Genomic DNA, 20,099 nt, shown 5'->3' on the forward strand with positions numbered 1-20,099 from the left:
GGGTAATGCTGGCCCCATAGCATTTGAATTAGGAAGTATTTCCTCCTCTTCTGTTTTCTGGAAGACTTTATGTAGACTTGGGTTTATTTCCTCCTTAAGTATTTTTGTGGAATTCATTAAAATATCCTGAGTCTGTTTTTTTTTTTTTTTTTCTTTTTGGAATGGTTTCTGATAATGAATTACATGTATTTAATAGATGTAAGGCTATTCATGTTATGATGAATGCTATAGTGTTAAAAGCTAGATTTTGTTGTATTACTTTCAAGAGTGTTGGGCCTCAGCTTGTAATCCCAGCACTTTGGGAGGCCCAGGTGGGTGGATCACTTGAGGTCAGGAGTTCGAGACTAGTCTGGCCAACATGGCGAAACCCGGTCTCTACTAAAAATACAAAAATTAGCCAGGTATGGTGGTGCATGCCTGTGGTCTCAGCTACTCGGGAGGCTCAGACATGAGAATTGCTTGAACCCAAGAGGAGGAGGTTGCAGTGAGCCAAGATCATGCCACTGCACTCCGGGCTGGGTGACAGAGCAAGATTCTGTCTTAAAAAAAAAAAAAGGTGTTGGGCCTTCATTGAAGTTACGTTTCTTATAGATGAGTTTGACACTTTTGAGGCTTGCTTTTGGGCTTTTTTTAGGGTGGGGGTTCAGTGTAGTTTTTGTTCTAGGATTAATTTATCCTTACTACTAAAGCATGATTCTTCTAAAGACTACCCAGTACCTAGTGGTGTACTGGTAAGTGTTTTACAACTGGTTCTCTGGGAAAAAATAAAAACCTATTTGTAACATTTGCTGACTTTCTATCATGGCCAGTCTCCATCTACCAATGTGACATCAAACAACTCTCAAAATTCCTGAAAGCTTAGCAATCAGCTGTCTCAAACAGGGACAAACCTGCCCCAGGACATCACTGCCAATGCCTACATTGTATGAGGTCTCTCCTCCCTGTCTGCCCTGTCTGGTCAAAACATGAAATGTTCCTAGCTTTTCATAAACTCTGGAAATTGTTTCATCTGCTTCTGGTGGTTCCTTCTGCAGCCTCATGGAGTTTTACTCCACATGTGTGCAACTAAGGGAGCAGCCATAGGCTCAAGTAGAAACCTCTGAATACCCGCAGGGCGCTATTCTAACATCTGACGTCTTCACCATTCTAACATCTGAATATGGTTGTCCAATATCTAAAAAACGGTTATCCAATATCTGAAAGCAGTTGTCCAATATCTGAAAACGGTTGTCTAACATCTGCAAGCGATTTTCCCATACCTAAAAACGGTTGTCCAGTATCGGAAAATGGTTGTCCAGTATCTGAAAATGGTTGTCCAGTGTCTGAAAACAGTTGTCCAATATCTGAAACAGTTGTTTCACGTGTTTGGTCCAGTATTCTGATTATTTTTGGTAGAAAGCCAATTCCTATTGCAGTTAATCTTCAATTTGGGCAGATTTAAACTTTGGTATTAGCTGGGCGTGGTGGCTCATGACTGTAATCCCAGCAATTTGGGAGGCCGAGGTGGGTGGATCACCCGAGGTCAGAAGTTCGAGACCAGCGTAGCCAACATAGTGAAATGCCGTCTCTACTAAAAATACAAAAAATTAGCTGGACATGGTGGCAGGCACCCGTAATCCCAGCTACCAGGGAGTCTGAGGCAGGAGAATCGCTTGAACCCTGGAGGCGGAGGTTGCAGTGAGCCGAGATGACACAAGTGCACTCCAGCCTGGGCAACAAGGTCAAGGTCTCAAAACAAGGTCACTCCGTCTCAAAAATAAATAAATGAGTAAATAAATAAAAATAAATAGGCCGGGCGCGGTGGCTCAAGCCTGTAATCCCAGCACTTTGGGCGGCCGAGACGGGCGGATCACGAGGTCAGGAGACCATCCTGGCTAACACGGTGAAACCCCGTCTCTACTAAAAAATACAAAAAACTAGCCGGGCGAGGTGGCGGCGCCTGTAGTCCCAGCTAATCGGGAGGCTGAGGCAGGAGAATGGCGTGAACCCGGGAGGCAGAGCTTGCCGTGAGCTGAGATCCGGCCACTGCACTCCAGCCTGGGCAACAGAGCGAGACTCCGTCTCAAAAAAAAAATAATAATAAAATAAATAAATAAACTTTGGTATTGATGACCTCACTTCGATAGGTTACCAAAGACAGGTTAACAAGGAAAGCAAGACTATCCAGTGTCTCCTACCTTCTATCCTTCTATCTTTGTCAGGGACAATGATCTTCCTACATAAACTTTAAGAGGAATTAAAATTAAAGAAGAGGAGGAAATATAAGATACCTTCTCTTAATGACTGCAGATCTTCTAGCCTAAAAGATGACGTCATGTGCCACGTAGAAAACCTGTGGCTGAAAGTGTCCAGCTCTTGTTGCTGGTGATATTTGAAGGACCATAGACAATGAGAGTGGTATCAGAAGTTTAGAGATAGACAGCTGTGGTTCTAGATTTTGAAACAATGAAGAAGATATGTTGATCCCATTCTAGACCAATGAAGTTGACATTGAACTTAGAAAGGTTCTAAAGTATTAGGCTCTGAGTAAATTATTAGAGGAATTATTCCTGAGAACCTAATAAAGGAATTATCCATACTAGGCATCAGCTTATGACCAAAGACATAAGTCATATCAGGCTGAATATATGTGTAATGTCTGTCACACGGTAGAAACTCAGAAGATACTGATAAAATGGGTGAATAAATGAATAACCAAATTCCTTTCTTTTGATGGACTACAAAATTCATAGTTCAGGAAAGTGCAGCAGAGAGTATACCTGGCTTTTGACAAAACACTGGATAATTCAGTAAACAACCTCTCTGAAGAAGCTGTTATGGTCTATTAGACCATAACAGAATGGTTCAGTGGATCACCTGTAGTGGACCAGCCATTCTGCCAGTTTCAGAAGATGCGAACAGAACTAGTACATGGTCCATACCATTTAGATTTAGACTTAGATCTAGAAACTACTAATATCAATATGATGTGGTTGATATGGTAGAAGAATGCAGAGGCTGCACTGAGAACTCAAACAATAGGCAAAGAGGCACCTGGGTCAACTTGAGGAGTTACAGGAACACTTTTTAGAGGAGGTGACCCCTAAACTGAGACTTGAACGGTGATGACCATGTGTGTAGTATTCATTCTGCTATTTACTTCTTCCTGAGTGGATTTCAATTTTGGTGCTTTACATTTTAAGTTCTGTATCATGTTGGGTAGTTTTTTCCTTCATGTCTGCTCCAACCACTTTATCTTGTGGAAATTCCTTCCCGATTTGGGTATTAACGTACCAATCAGCATGCAGTTTTCATTTTCATACTTTTCTGAATCTCTTCGGACATTTTAACGGAAATTGAGAGAGACAGAATCAGAGACTTAGCAATTGCTCAGCAATCCCCCTTAGTAGGGGAGTCACTTGACCTCAGAAGCTCAAGACCAACCTGGGTAGCACAGTGAGACTTGTCTCTACAAAAATAATTTTAAAAAAATCATGGCCGGGCGCGGTGGCTCAAGCCTGTAATCCCAGCACTTTGGGAGGCCGAGACGGGCGGATCGCGAGGTCAGGAGATCGAGACCATCCTGGCTAACATGGTGAAACCCCGTCGCTACTAAAAAATACAAAAAACGAGCCGGGCGAGGTGGCGGCGCCTGTAGTCCCGGCTACTCGGGAGGCTGAGGCAGGAGAATGGCTTGAACCCGGGAGGCGGAGCTTGCAGTGAGCTGAGATGCGGCCACTACACTCCAGCCTGGGCGACAGAGCGGGACTCCGTCTCAAAAAAAAAAAAAAAAAAAAAAAAAAAAAAAAAATCTTCAGGTATGGTGGCACACACCTGTATTCCTAGCTACTTGGGAGGCTGAGGAAGGAGCATCACTTGAGCCCAGGAGTTTGAGGTTGCAGTGAGCTATGATGGTGCCACTGCACCCCAGCCTGGGCAACAGAGCAAGAGCCTGTCTCTGAAAGAGAAAAAGAAAGATGACAGTGTCTCACAGGACTGGATTCTCTAGATATTCTTTCATGGTTTGGATACTGTGTCAGCATGAGAATCATTAAAAACAAGCAAAAGAATCTTAAAAAAAAAAAAAAAAGAAGAAAACATGATCTCCAGCCTTGTCACCACCAATGACCCCTTCTATTTTTTCCTTTGCATAAATCAGGCTTTATGAGATATCTTATAAATAAATAATATTTAATAATTAATAAGAATTGATTTGAGACACATACCATTGCAAAGCAGAGTTTCTGGCTAGCATAAAATATCTGGTTGGAATTCATAAAATTTAGCTAAAAGCAAAAAGTCTTAATAAGCATTTCTTGGGAACTTACTATCTGTCAGGCACTACCCTAAGTGCCTTCCCTGCATCAAATCAGGTGAGCCTCAGAAGCAACCTATGCAGTAGGTACTGTTATCACTCCTATTTTACTGATGAGGAAACTGAGGTTCAGGGAGGTTGAGGAAACTGAGGTTCAGGGAGGTTGAGTAAACTGGACAAGGTTTCACAGCTGGTGAATTGTGATGCTGAATTGAAATTCAGACAGTCTGGCTCCAGACTCTTAACTTTGTAATGCACAATTGACCCTTTGAATTAGACCTTGTTGTGGTTTGAGTGCAAATGAATAATTTCTGATACTTTCTGAAACAATAAAAATAGCACACAGACATCAATTACTACCTTTGGGGGTACCCAAGTAGAAGCCTCTGTTCTAAAACTAGAATACTGATTTGTGTCCTGAGCCCTGCCTTGAATGAATGTTACATACTCCCCATCATTATTAGAGAGCCCAAGGATTGCTAAGACATTATCAGATACAACCATGATATATTAATTGGCAATACATAGAGATGGGGCAGTGCTGTATAGGAGGCTTGTAACCCAACCAGAGTTTCATTTTTAAAAGCTGGGCCTATTGAAAGAGAAACACCTCTTCCAATAGACTATTATCCTGCAAATATGTATTTAGGGACATTTGAAATTGTTCTATTTACCTAATCATCTCTAATGGCTACTTTGGATCTATGACAGCTGTATGTGTAAATATGGCTCTTAGATCTTTCTCAATGTATGATACTGGTCCAATAGACCATAACAACTTCTTCAGGGAACAGGATTTCCTTGAAGCAGAATCTATGGAGTATCAAACAGGGCTCACAGTGCTTTAGGAGTTGCTTCCGAGGTCATTTCAGAATGCTCTTCTCAGAACTCCTTGTCAAAAATTATTAGGACATTTGGGTATATACCACTAAGATCTGAATATCAATAAACGTGAAAGCCAAACATAGATTTTTTTTTTTTAAATGAGAACAGTCAGGATGATTCTTCATGGGCAATAAACAGATAATAGGCAAGGAGAAGTAATTAAAAAAGAGTTTGTGCAGCCAAACCAAATATATTAAGCAACAAAACTATGATAATAATACTGGTTACTATATAGTAAAGTAGAAATTGCTGATTTTAGACAGAGGGAACACAGATATTATTCCAATATATTCTAGCATATTGAGAAATGATTAACTTGACTGGTGAAGTTCACCCCTCACTGTGATATAACAGGACATGAATAATTGCCTCTCCTCAGCTGTGCCTATGGGACTATGGCATAGCTTACAAGACCCTGCTCAACTATTATATTAGTTTCCTGTGGTTGCTGTAACAGAGTATTACAAACTGGGTGGCTAAAAACAACAGAAATGTATTCTATTGCCATTCTGGGAGCCAGGAGTCAGAAATCAAGGTGTCCACAGGGCCGTCCACACTCCTCTAAAACCTGTATGAGAGTCTGGGCCTGTGGCTCACGCCTACAATCCCAGCATTTTGGGAGGCCAAGGTGGGTGGGTGACTTGAGGTCAGGAGTTTGAGACCAGCCTGGACAACAGGGTAAAACTTCTACTAAAAATATAAAAATTAGCTGGGCGTGGTGGTGAGCACCTGTAGTCCCAGCTAATCAGGAGGCTAAGGCAGGAGAATTGCCTGAACCTGGGAAGTGGAGGTTGCAGTGAGCCGAGATCATGCCACTGCACTCCAGTCTGGGCAACAGAGTGAGACTCCATTACAAAGCAAAAAACAAAAAACAAACCAACAAACCCTGTATTGGAGGATCCCTGCAGCCTTTTCCTAGCTTCTGGTGATTTGCTGGTCACCCGTTACCTTTCTTGGTTTGCAGGTGCACAGTTTAAGTCTCTCTTCCTTTTATCCTATGTCATTCTTAGCGTGTATGTCTTCGCTTGGCATTCTCTTCCTTGTCTCTCTCTTTCCCCTTCGGTAAGGACAGCAATCACATTGGATTAAACACCCACCTAAATCCAGTAGGGTTTTATCTTAACTACATCTGCAGGACCCTATTTTCCAAATAAGGTTGCCTTCTGAGGTACTGGGGGTTGAGTCTTTAACATATCTTTTTGGGAGTCATATGTAATCTGAAACAGCCCCCATCCCTTCAATATCACCCTTCACTCTGCCTTTGTGTAGTTGGCAGGTTTCTAGCCTCCGACTTGTGCCTGCACCGTCCTGACCCTTACTATAGGCCACCTGATACTGTCATCTGTTCTGCACTGTGTCATCTGCTCTATGTCTTGCCTCTCTGATTGTACTGTAACTCTTTGGTAAAGAATTCTTACTCAAACTTATTTCTCACAAAGCGCTTAAAACAGTGATTTGATATCAATAGCACCTTCTACTCTTAGAGCAACTTTATACTTTTAAAAATTCTTGCACCTACATTATCTGGCATGCTTCTTTCAACCTTCCTGTGTGGTAGATTGGATTGATGGTATTATCCTAATTTTATGTCAAAGGGGATTAAGATCCAGAGAGGCGAGGTGACATGCCAAAATACTGAGACAGGTGGCTTGGGCTAGTCTCAGCACCTTGTAGTGAAAAACTTCTTCTTAATCTCATTCTGTATAATTTGATTTGTAATGAACCAAGAGTCCTTCTGGGAAAACAAAACAAAACAAAGCAACATAAAACTCCTTACTCTCAAGGCGAAGCGCCTGCAATGAATGACAGGAGGGAGGGGAAAATGGCTGAATCTAAAGTCTGTCTTTTATGTGAGTGCAAGCAGGCTGGAAGAAAGTTGCAAAACCACACAGCCTTCCTGTTTCCTCAATCAAGCCTTGCTTTTTTCCTCCAGCATAGCAATGAAAAACCTTGACTTTTCTTAAATTTCTGACCCCATGACCTATTCCCACAGTCTGAGATGGCTGTTTCTCCGCCTTTGTTTTTTTTTTTTTTTTTTTTCCCTAATAAAAAGTATCCAGTGTAAACTCCTTCAACATCCTTCCACCTACCTGAAAAAAGTCTAGAAGTGGGGAGGAGAGGAGAAAGGGTGAGTGTGAATGGGGACAGAAGTTAACGGCATCTGACTAAAGGTCAGTTGACTAGAGCTGCATTAGCTGGAAGGACTGTGCAGCCTCTTTGGGCACAGCCGTAGAGGGTCCCTAGCCCCAGGGAGCTGCACGGGGATAGGAGGCAGCCTGCTTTGAGCATGAAGGTGGCAGAGGAAGAAGCCCCTGTTTGAGAAGAAGCTCTTATGCTGTGAACATCTCTTTCCACTTTTCCACTTCTTTCTGTCTTTACTGGGACTCATCGAGGAGAACTTGGAAAATCGTAATTAGCTTGGAGAAGATAAAAGAGGTCCTCCTTGGTGGGAGGGTGAGGAGAGGGAGAATGAGACTTTAGACAGGGAGGGAGAGGAGGAGGAGGTGGAGGAGGAGGAGGAGGAGGAGGAGGAGAGAGAGAGAGAGAGAGAGACTGACCGCTGGCACACAGAGTAAAAGACATAGATAGTACTAAGGAGAAAAACTTAGCAGCTTTTCTCTGACCATGATAAGCTGCTAGTTACAATGTGAGGTGATGTTTGCCACTCCAAAAGGATGTATTGTAACCAGGCTTTTATACTGTGAATTCTCTCCTTGGTACTTTTGCTTCCAGACTTTCTCTCTGTTCCTATAGGCTGAGTACCATCTAGGAGGGACTAGGAAGGTGGTTTCACAATTAAATTGAGAGAGGAGAAGCGGGGAGAGTGAGAGAGATCATATCAACAATCACGGAAAACCTTAAGTTGAAAGGCACTCCAAGTTTAGACATACAATCTGTTTGCATAAATGAGGAATGCAAAGAAAATTTGGGGACAGATTCTTCGAGAGTGTATGACAAGCAAAGCTGTGGTTTGGGCTCTTAGAAGAATGCTAAAACCTCAAATGAAAAGCCAAGCAGAAGAAGAGCAAGGTTTGCATGCAAGATATTTCTATCTGCTCTACATACCCACCCTCTCTTATGCCTGTGTGCACTCTATGACACATACACACTTGCCCTCATGCACACACATACACACACCAGTCTTCTCTAACACTCCTAGACCTGAATTTTAGCCAGAATCTAAGGACTGGAGCTCTGAGCAGGGGCAGGGTTACCTCCACTGTCCTAGTTCAGCTGTAATCCAACGATCCTCATTCACAAGTGAACTAGGGGGTCTTGAAACATATGTCACAAGTCTCGAGGATTCCAGAAGCCTCAGGACTCTAAAAGCAATGAGGGATTCAGGCCATGTGTCCATGTGCTACGATGATGAAATAGACCAAGGGTAATGAAAGGTTATTAGCGTGGAATAAAAGTTGAAGCTTGGAACTCAGGAGGCCTGAGTGCAACCTGTACCTCTTCTCTAAGCAAAGTGCTGTCTTCTGTATCCACTTCCCCTTCTGCAAAGAAATGTGTTTCTCCGTGTTTTAGTCAGTGTTTCTCAAACTGTAACGGGCATACAAGGCACCAGGGATATTGCTAATGGGAATATTCTGTTTCAGCAGTTCTGCGGTAGGCCTTGGGGGTCTACATTTATAATAAGATCCCGAGCTGCCAGTAACCTACACAACACCTTTGCCTGAATTAGAAAAGGTGTCTCCCTCTGGGCAGATGCAGCCCTGTGGGTGCCTTTGTAAAAGGAATTCTTTTCCTGTGCAGTTTTACTAGTGATGTGCAGGATGTATTTCAGCCCCTGCATTTCTTAGGACAGTGCCTTTGAGCAGTGCGCAAGTTGCCCATCTGCACATGGCAGTCCTCACCACATAGACAGATGTCTCCTGGACTACTGCGAAGACAGCCTGGCTTCTGATCCACCTGAGATGTTCTGCTACTCTCCTTCCTTCGCAGCACAACTCAGCCAAGCCCATCAAGACATTTATTCTAACTCTCATTCTTTTAGAAATACCTGTTTTGTTTTGCTTTGTTTTTCAGAGACTGCCAGAATGACACGTAGGAATGAACTTATTCCTTCTCTACTTAAAGAAGAGAGCTTGGCGCTTGGTTCCTCACCCTCCAACGTACCCCTACTTAGCCTAGAGCTCTCTCTAAGGGCTACATGGCTGATCCCCTCCACTGCTTTTGCTGGCATTCTTGCCTCTGGGGTTTTATATCTCACATCATTTATTAATTCAGGATCTAAACAACTAAGCTCCTATACCTAGTCGCAGTACATGATTATTATGTGGTTTTCTCAGATCTTTTGTTTTTCATCAAATATTACCCCTCCTTTACATGGGATCAGACATAAAGGCAAATAGCCAATTGCTTGATATTTCACTAAGCTTGGTGTTTACCTTGGATGACAGCATTCAGCGAGGTGTCCAACTCTGAAAGGTTTTCTTAGCCACACCCCTGCCTGGGCTGCCTTGTTCTGTCCTGTCTATCATTGGGGAGAAATTTAAAAATATGTGTTTGTCTCCCCAGCGTTGCTGAATTCTTTCCTTTATAGGAGCTTAAGGTCAAGGCTGGGAGAACAATGGACCCAGTTAGGAGAAGCACCCACAGCAAAACTTTGAGGTCAGCTGTCCTGGGCTTTCTTTGAAGGGTTTGGTGCTACTTATTCACATATCTCTTGAAAAGAAACTTTCTGCCAAGGACAGAAAATTCTGATTTCTCTTAAGTAGCAGATTGAAAGGAGCAACAAAGTGGCACAGGAAGATCACCGTGCTGAATCTGGAGGGTTAGGTTCTATTAACTCTGGCTACTTGCTCGAATTTTCTGTTATATCTATATAACGATGCAATAGAATTAATAACTTTAAAGGTAGCTTCTAGTTTTAAAGTTGTAATACTCTATGAAATTTGTTGGCTTTAACAATGTATTTTCTGTTAAGCTAAATTTACGGGGTTAAAAAACCCCCTGCATTTTGAAACAGTGGACTAATTTGTAATCTAATTTATTTAACTGAGGATAACTTTGAAAAAGTTAGTTACATTGTATTTTAGTTCAGAAATAATGGATTTGGGGCTTTAAGAAGTTCTAATTTCATTGCTATTTGGCCCCAGAGTTCAGAAGTTGAATTCCTACCAATAATAAAAGACCATGGTGCTAGAGTGTGGTATATGAACAATTGTGTTTGACACAAAGTGATCAAGTTATTTTTAATTTAGTTTTCTTATTGGAAACAAGTCAGTCATTTGAATAATATTCAAATGTGTGTAAATCAAACTGATATAAATTTAAAAATGATCTCTCAAAGACCAAAACCAAATAGAAAAAAGATATTAACAGACTGGACCGCACACAGAAAGGAAAATACAAATGGTTCTTGAACACATGAATAGACGTTCAATTTCACTCATCATAAGATAAATGCAGGCCGGGCGCAGTGGCTCACGCCTGTAATCCCAGCAGTTTGGGAGGCCGAGGTGGGCGGATCACAAGGTCAGGAGATCGAGACCACCCTGGTTAACACGGTGAAACTCCATCTCTTCTAAAAATACAAAAAAACTAGCCAGGCATGGTGGCAGGCGCCTGTAGTCCCAGCTACTCGGGAGACTGAGGCAGGAGAACGGCGTGAACCCGGGAGCCAGAGCTTCCTGTGAGCCAAGATTGTGCCACTGCACTCCAGCCTGGGCAACAGAGCGAGACTCTGTCTCAAAAAAAAAAAAAAAAAAAAGATAAATGCAAAATAAAACTATCCCAGGTTACCACTTATCACCTATAAGGTTAGCAAGGATCAGAAAGTTTGATAACACAGCCTAAATTATCCACTAATAAGAATGTGTTTAAATAAGTTATGATACATCAATATAATGAAATAATATTCAGATATAAACAAAAAAGTAAAAATTAAAAAAAAACACCCCCAAAATAAGAAAGCTTTTCTATGTACTGATAACAGGAAAGTTTCCAAAACGAGACTGAAATATAGGACAAGAAAGTAATGGTGTGTACAGCATGTCATCGTTTGTTTGGTTGGTATAAATAGTTGGGATGGGTTTCTTCTTTAGTTACATACATCTGTTTTCTCTCTGGCTTCTTGCTGAGGGTGATACTTGTTATCAATCATGATGTACTTCACAGTATGAATGAGATGCAGGCACAACGAGGAAGGCTGTTCTCTGGTGTGTTGGACATTTGTGTGTTTCCTTCCTTAAAGGAGATCCTCCTTTCTTTTTTCCTCTATGTCTGCTGCCGCAGGTGGTATAGACTAGAGTCCCTTTCAGTGCTGCTCTGATGCTCCGTTAGTCTCTCTCACCCACTGCTTTTAGAGTGCAGTTACGTCTTGGGCATACAGGATGCCCAGAGGGATGGAAGTGGGGCTGGGGGTGGGAAGAGCTTAACTGGCACAGTTATTCCAGGAAGAGCTCCAGAGCTAGATTTTCCAATCAAAGGGGCGTAGAGTTATTGCAAGAAAAATATATATCACTGATGGAAACGCAGGGAAATATATTACAAGGAACCTGTGAGCCAAATTTCAGAACTTTCTGGATCAATTGAAATTAATAAAATAGTTAATTCTTTTTCATTACGTGCCCCATAATCACTCCCAATGGCTCACAATTTTTCTTCCTATTTGCCCCAAGCTTGGATCTTCTCTGATACTCTCTAGGAAGGGGTTGCATTTGCTTCTGGTATTTTGTTTTGTGACTTTCCTGCTTTGCTTTCTCTGACCATGCAATCTCATCTTAAAAATTTTCCAGCACCGTCATTGTTCTGATCTTTCAAAAATATATTTTCTGATCTTTCAGTAGGGACTTGGGAGGGAGGAGGGTTATGACTGAGAGAACTCTTTCTGGTATAATTGTGCATCTTGAGGGTTTGAGGTGTGGGGGCCAGAGGAACACAAGGTTGAGATTTTACTTTCCCTGGCACCTTCTCTGCCAGGTTGCCCACACCTTTGTAAATAGCTCCTTTACTAAACTCTCACACTACCCATTTTGAGAGTGCTTCTTGCAGGGCCCCTGACTGATATGAACCCCATTTATAAGACAAAGAATAATTGACAGCTGTCAACATTTGTAAGATTTTTGGTTCATGTGGTTTTCTTAAAGTCCAGCTTATATACAGTATTGCCCAGACTATAGAGAGTATGGAGAAAAATTTTACTTTTTTCTGGCTACTCTGAGCTAGAGGTTAGGCAGTGTATTAGTCAGCATTCTCCAGAGAAGCAGAACCAATAGGATCTTTATAGACACATAGATATTGGCCGGTTGTGGTAGCTTACGCCTGTAATCCCAGCACTTTGGAAGGCCAAGGCAGATGGGTCACTTGGGGTCAGGAGTTGGAGACTAGCCTGGTGAACATGGCAAAACCCCGTCTCTACTAAAAATGCAAAAATTAGCTGGGCATGGAGGCGTGCACCTGTAGTCTCAGTTACTCGGGAGGCTGAGGCAGAAGAATTGCTTGAATCCAGGAGGCGGAGGTTGCAGTGAGCCAAGATTGTGCCACTGCACTCCAACCTGGGTGACAGAGCGAGACTCTGTCTCAAAAAAAAAAATCTGTCTATATATTATCTATCTATCTATCTATCTATCTATCTATCTATCTATCTATCTATCTATCTTTATATGAAGGACTGGCTCAAGCAATTGTGGAGGCTGAGAAGTCTCTTGATATGCCATCTGTCTACAAGCTGGCAGCCCAGGATAACCAGTGGCATTGTTCCAATTCAAGCTCAAAGGCCTTAGAGTCGGGGAGCCAATAGGGTCAATTCCATTCTGAGTCTGAAGGTCCATGTAACCAGCAATGTTGATGTTGGAGGGCAGGAGAAGATGGATGTCCCAGCTCAAGAAGACACAGCAAATTCCTTCTGCCTCTGCCTTTTTGTTCAATCCTTGACACATTGGTAAGGGTGGATCTTCTTAACTCAGTCTATTGATTCAAATGCTAATCTCTTCCATAAACATTGTCAGGGACACACCCAGAAATAATGTTTTACCACCTATCTGGACATGCCATGGCCCAGTTGAGTTAATACATGAAATTCACCATCACAGGGAGATTCAAAGTCATTCATTCACACATTCACTCTGCTAAGCCCTTACTTGGCTCCTGTCACATCATAAACTCTGGTTAGACCACAAGGAATATATAAAAGAAGGAGTGTATGGGATCTCTGCCCACAATGTGTTTCAAGCTGTTGATGAAAGCAAGACACTCACAAAAGAAAGAAACACAAGGTAATATAGGAGATGTGATTATAAAAATGGTTTATTAAAGGAAATTCTAGCACACAAAAGCTCAAAGAGTCATCAAGTATGGTTTTCATTTTGGCGGATAAGGTCCCAGAAGTTAAGTGACTAGTCTGCGGTTGGAATCAGAGCTGATACCTTGAGCCCAAGTCTTCCATCGTGTTCTTCCAGCTGCCACCTCCCTACCCTACACTGACTACCTCCCCTTTAACAAATATTCTGTTTACATTGGTGGCGTCATATTCCATGAAGTTAATCTAAGGCAGGATTATGGCTAACTGAAACTTTTAACAAGTACACAAGAACTTGTACATATGTGAATTATGGTAGTTTACATGTGATTTTAAAATATTGGTGCCACAGTTACTTTATAATCACAGGTGTGATGTCCAGTGTAATTAGGGTGGATCAAGAACCAAAGAGAGGGAGAGGTTTGGTCTTCTGACACCCAGGGGAATCCCTCACCACAACTCTTGCATGGGGCAACCCTTTTTCTGGCATTATGTTCAGGCATTACTGGTGGTTATGTATATTGGCGTGACCTCTAAGAAGTGCAACCACTCTTGTTGTATGGATGCATCATCAAGGAGATCCTGTTCCTCATGGGAGCTTCAGAAGTATACGTGTCTTTTAGAGCAAGAGGGCAGAAGCAAGAAGGACCAACGCCCTGCTGGAGGTCCCAGTCACTGCTGACTTCCCAGTCTCCCTTGTGGAGTATTTCTAATTAGACTCCGCAGCCCTTCTCTGATCTTCAGAGAACTCCTGTTATTTCTTGATAGAATTTCCAATGACTCTTGGCCTTTCAGACGTTAACAACCCTAAACACCGACATCCAGGGAGAAAGTGGTGTCTGGAGATCCTACATGGCTCCAACTGTGACTGGTACCAGGTGAGCTGATGGTGTAGCTCTTAGAGGACACCCTCTATCCCTGTGTCCCTGCGTACACGTGGGGACAACTTCTGTCATCCACTAACACCTCGACAGGACACCTCAGGGCTTCACTTGTGGAATCTGACAGCAGATATTTATGCAGATAAAAGTACAGCAGATTCCTTCTGCCTCTGCCTTTTTGTTCAATCCTTGACACATTGGTGTCAAGGATAAAAGCAGAAATACTTCTGCTCCCTATTTGAGGAGAGATAGACACAGATATAAAAATATTTATGTGTGACTATTTCCATTTTCCTTGATATGGAACACCATATTTAAAAATATGATCATAACTTTGTAATCAAGCATATAATAAATAAGATAAAAGGAGTGAAAAACACAACTAAATATGATTTATCACAGGAGTGTTGGAATTGTTTAACATTAAAAGATTCTCCAATGAAATTGACCATAGTAGCATATGGAAAAGACAAAAGAACATATAATTATTTTTATAGATTCTGATCAAACCTTTGGTATAAAAGTTGATATCATACATGATGAAAGCAAACACAAAATCAAAATAGTTTTTTCCCAATTGTGAATAAAAAGTAATTTGATAAAATATTTTAAACAAAATGTCAAAGCAAACCTCATAATGAATGGCCAAACGGTAAAAATATTTCTGTATAATTGGAAACAAGGATATCCCCAGTTGCTACTTTTATTCATCATTTTACTGAAGGTCCTACCAACTTAATGAGATAAAGAGTATAAATAAAGGGTATACAGACTGGAAAGGAAAAAATAAAATTGTCAACACAGACAGTAGGACTATACACAAAACTTCCCAGTGAATAATAATTATTGAATGTTTTGTCAATTGCCCCCAAATACACAGCATTCTGTACACCAGCAACACAGAAGCAGAAAAATGCAACTTGAAAAAAGATACCATTTTGAAGCATAACAAAAAACAATAAGATACCTGGGAGTAAATGGAACAAAAGATGTTTAAAAATCTTATGAAGAAAAGGATAAAATATTCTGGAAGGAAATAAGTAAAATTCAAGTACATTAAGTAAAAATGACAATCCTCCCCTAAACAAATCCCCAAATGCAATGTAATTTCCTTTTTATTTTATCTTATGTTTTTATTTCCATAGGTTTTTGAGACTAGGTGGTATTTGGCTACATAAGTTCTTTAGTGGTGATTTATGAGATTTTGGTCCATGCATCACCCGAGCAGTATACACTGAACCCAATTTGTAGTCTTTTATCCCTCACCTGCTTCCCATCCTTTCCCGCCAAGTCCCCAAAGTCCATTTTATCATTCTTGTGCCTTTGCATCCTCGTAGCTTAGCTCCCACTTGTGAGTGAGAACATACCATGTTGGGTTTTCCATTCCTGAGTTACTTCACTTGGAATAATAGTCTCCAATCTCATCCAGGTGTCTGTGAATACCATTAATTCATTCCTTTTTATGGCTGAGTAGTATTCCATCATATCTATATGTATATAGATATAGATATAATACGTATTATATCTGTATCTATATGTATATAGGTATAGATATCACAGTTTATCCACTCGTTGATTGATGGGCATTTGGGTTTGCTCCACATTTTTGCAATTGTGAATTGTGCTGCTATAAACATGGGTGTGCAATGAAATGTTTTCGTATAATGACTTCTCGTCCTCTGGGTAGATACCCAGCAGTGGGATTGCTGAATCAAATGGCAGTTCTACTTTTAGTTCTTTAAGGAATCTCCACACTGTTTTCCATAGTGATTGTACTAGTTTACAGTCCCACCAGCAGTGTAGAAGTGTTCCCTTTTCACCACATCCACATCAACATCTATTATTTTTTTATTATGGCCATTCTTGCAGGAGTAAGGTGGTATCCCATTGTGGTTTTGATTGGCACCCAAATGCAATGTAATTGCAATCAAAGGTTTTATTGAGGGTTGTATGGCATATTCCTAACAGAGAAGGTAAAGTCCTAGCTCCCAGGATCTGTGAATGTGACCTTATTTGGACATAGAGTCTTCACAGAGGTAATTAAGTTAAGATGAGGTCACATTAGATCTCGCCCTAATCTTTATACGAAGGCCACATGAAGACACAGAGACACACACAAGGAAGAAGGCTGGGTGATGTTGGCTGTGTGAGGATGGACACAGAGATTGGAGTGATACAGTTACAAGCCAAAGAACGCCAACCATTGCTAAAAACCACCAGAAGCTCAGGGAGAAGCATGGAACAGATTCCCTGCTCCCAGTCCCCAGAAGGAACCAACCTGCTGATACACCCTTTCGGACTTCTGACCTCCAGAAGTGTGAAAGAACAAATTTCTGTATTTTAAAAAAAGTTTGTAATAAGACTAGACTTATTAAATTCGCTAGTAAAAGTTTTGATTATAAGTAGCCAACAGTATAAAAAGTACAATATAGGTCTGTAGATTTCTAATATATTAATACAAAGTGCATGACTGCATGTAGTACATCCCACAGGTGAAGAGAGGTGGAAGGGGAAGAAGAAGACCGTGGTTGAGGTCTAGTAATAAACAAATAAATACAGGAGTAGAGATGATCCATAGTATAGTATATTCTACCACTAATATTGCAGCCAACATATACAAAAAAAATTTTCAAAATAACTCAGGAGGATAATAATGGCTGGACTTTTGTAATTTGCCTCAAAGACTGGGGGACAGCCGACCCAGCTCACTGTATAGTCTGTGCATATGGTGGCTTGTAGCATGTAAGTTTTTCCCAAAAGAAGGAAATATAGAATGTTTAGATTAAGAACTATAAAACTACAGGGTGCCCATAAAAGGTGGCTCACTCCTTATTGTTATACTATCCGATATTTAAAATGCAGTTAAAAAAATAAGCCCTGAGTCTTGTTACTACAAGGCAGGCAAGTGCTTCTCCCTCATTATGAGAAGACTGAACTGGTGATACTTTTTCCTGAACATTCAGAAAAGAGGCAGTAAGAGTGCTTTGGTTTGGGTTCGAGTGAGAGGCTTTTCATGAGGATTTTAGGATTGAAGAGCTCTAAGTTCAGGTTATCGCAATGTTCAGAAAGCCTGAATAAAAGAAGCCAAACCAAAACCAACCCACTTAACATGAACACAAACCTCTTTTCTTTTAGTAAAATTTGCTTTTAATACAGAGTGAAAGAAAATAAAAACCTAATAGGCTGGAACAAGTCAAACACTCACTCTACACAGATAAAAGCCTTCACAAAGGTCAACTGAAGTAATCCAGAGCTGAAATTGAATTGTGCAGACTTTCAATGAAGTCATCAAAGTCATGTAACACAAGCAAAAGTCGATTATTTACAAACTCAGCAAGCCCTCTAAGAAACGTGCCCCAGGTAGCATTAACCGTTGTTTTGTGTCATCCTGAAGACTTGCACATTGTATTTTTCAGATAGTTTAACGTTTCTGATAGGGTGTGTTCTCTACCATGTGGTAATGCTTTGGCCCTATTCCTGCAGGGTCTCACCTGTCTTGGCATTTCCCCAAGAGAAGCTTTGATTCTGCTTTAGAAGTTTCACGTACACTAAAATCTTTATCAAATGTTAATGTGAAGGGAGATAGCACAGGACGCAATGTATAGCATCAAGTTACCTCTCTATATATTGAGAAATTACTTTCTCCTCCAAGGTATTTGCAACAGAAAGCTCAGTCTGTCCTGCTTGATAATCAGTAGTACAAGTTGAATCGTCAGAACCTAGGCAAGACTTTAATATTTCAAAATTATAAACAGCTACCTCTAGGGCCAAGTCCATGTTACCGAGTTATGACAAATATATTATCATAAGGGAAAACAAGTGTAGCCAGCCATCTTAAAAAATGCCCCAACCACTGCTTCTCAATACAGAAAGATTAAAAACTACAGCTTATCATAAACAAATTCCATCTTTGTCCCCTGAAACTCCCCTAGTTTCATTCATTAGAAGGGGATTTTAAAAAAAAGAGTTAAAGAATACTTTACAGCAACATTCAGCTTTCCTATGAAACAGTCAGCGTCTTAAATATTACATACAGCTCTTTTTTTAGTGAGTTAGACACTGGTTTCAAAGTTTGTGGGACTGAGGGAAAATCAACCCATTGAAAACTATTCTACACGTTGTCTTTTGGCAGAATAGCAGGTATCCAAGTTAAAAATAGGGGGGTCAGTTTGTTGCTTTGTGGTCTTTTCAAAATTTAGATTTTTTTTTTTTTTTATTCCCCTTTTACATGAAAACCTCAGTCTCCACTCCTGAGTGGGGATGGGCAGAAGCTCTGGCCCCTGCTCCTCTGGCTTCTGGCTTCTCAGCAGGTGCTTTTTTCTTTTTCTTTTTTTTTTTTTCCTGTTTTTTGGAGATAGGGTCTCACTCTGTCACCCAGGCTGGAGTGAGTGAGGTGGCGCGGTCTCAGCTCACTGCAACCTCCGCCTCCCGGGTTCAAGTGATTCTCCTGCCTCAGCCTCCCGATTAGCTGGGATTACAGGTGCACCACTATGCCCGGCTAATTTTTGTATTTTTAGAAGAGACAGAGTTTCACCATGTTGGTCAGGCTGGCTCGAACTCCTGACCTTAGGCAATCTGCCCACCTTGGCCTCTCAAAGTGCTGGGATTATGGGCGTGAGACACAGTGCCTGGCCCAGCTTCTTTCTTATGACTGCAGCAAGGCTTGAAGAGATGTGTGTAGATGAGGACTTCCCCAAAACAGTCTTTACAGTTGACTCCACAACATCTCTTCTGTCTTTTCCAGTATGTGAGCTCTAAAAAGGAAAAAAACTGGCATTCTGTTAGAACCAGAAACCACCTCTCTATCTGAGCTGTCATCTAACTGGTTACTGTTACAAGGAGATTGAGCTGGGGACGCATTTGAGGTGGTACCGTGAGCATCAGAATTATGATGTTCAAATTCTTTCTGCAGTTTACTGATCTGGATGCTTTTTATCTGTTCCCAGGTAGAGAGTTTTCACTTTCTTTGGTTTCAATGCACTCTGTACTGGGTCCAGGCCTTGTAACTACCACATGACTCTAGTTTTTTTTTTTTTATCCTGCTGGCACCTTCTTCCATCATTTTACAAGCAGGACACAGGCATTGCAAATGTCTCCTGAACAAGTCTCCAAAACGGCTCTGAAAGTCTTTTTCATAGCATTTACTGTCAGTGAATCAAGAACTGGAGGACTTAGCTTTGCAGATACAGCAGCCCTCTATATGCTGGTACATCTTTGGCTTACGAAAATAAAACATCTTTTCTTCTGGGCAATAGTCTTCCAAAAGCAGCTGTTCCACGAGCCATAACGTCCCCGAGGTGAGGAGTGCACACTGGGCCAGCCCCGCCTCAAGCACCCCCCCCCCCCACAACTGCCTTGTCTAGCCAAATTTCTGTAGTTTTTAAGCCACCCAGTTTGCGACGCTTTGTTGCAGCCATTCTAGGAAACTAGTACAGGTTTCAAACTTGACAAGCTGATCATAAATCCTATTGAAGAATGAAAGACTAAAAATAAACAAGAGGGAGGAAATGGAGGAGAACTTGCTCTATCAAGTATCAAGACTTGCTGTAAAGCTATGGTTATTGGAACAGTTTTGATATTGACACACGGTTTCTAGGACAAATGACCGAAGCACAGGTCATTTGTCCACCTACTCATAAGTGGACACTTGAAATAAGACAGACGAGACATCGAAATGAATGGAAAAGGATGAATTAGTCAATAATAGTGTTGAAACATTGGTTGTAAGTGGATCTATGAAACCAGATCCTTATATCCTACACAAAAGGAAACTATAAATGGATTAAATACT

General features: G+C 41.2%; 1 pseudogene; it reads right to left on the reverse strand.

The window, feature by feature from the left end:
- Positions 1–1,085: 1,085 nt before the first annotated feature.
- On the reverse strand, positions 1,086–19,562 carry LOC104657292 (annotated as a pseudogene).
- Positions 19,563–20,099: the final 537 nt, after the last annotated feature.

The sequence above is a fragment of the Rhinopithecus roxellana genome, chromosome 9, assembly GCF_007565055.1.
Source record: "Rhinopithecus roxellana isolate Shanxi Qingling chromosome 9, ASM756505v1, whole genome shotgun sequence".
Taxonomy (NCBI): Eukaryota; Metazoa; Chordata; class Mammalia; order Primates; family Cercopithecidae; genus Rhinopithecus; species Rhinopithecus roxellana.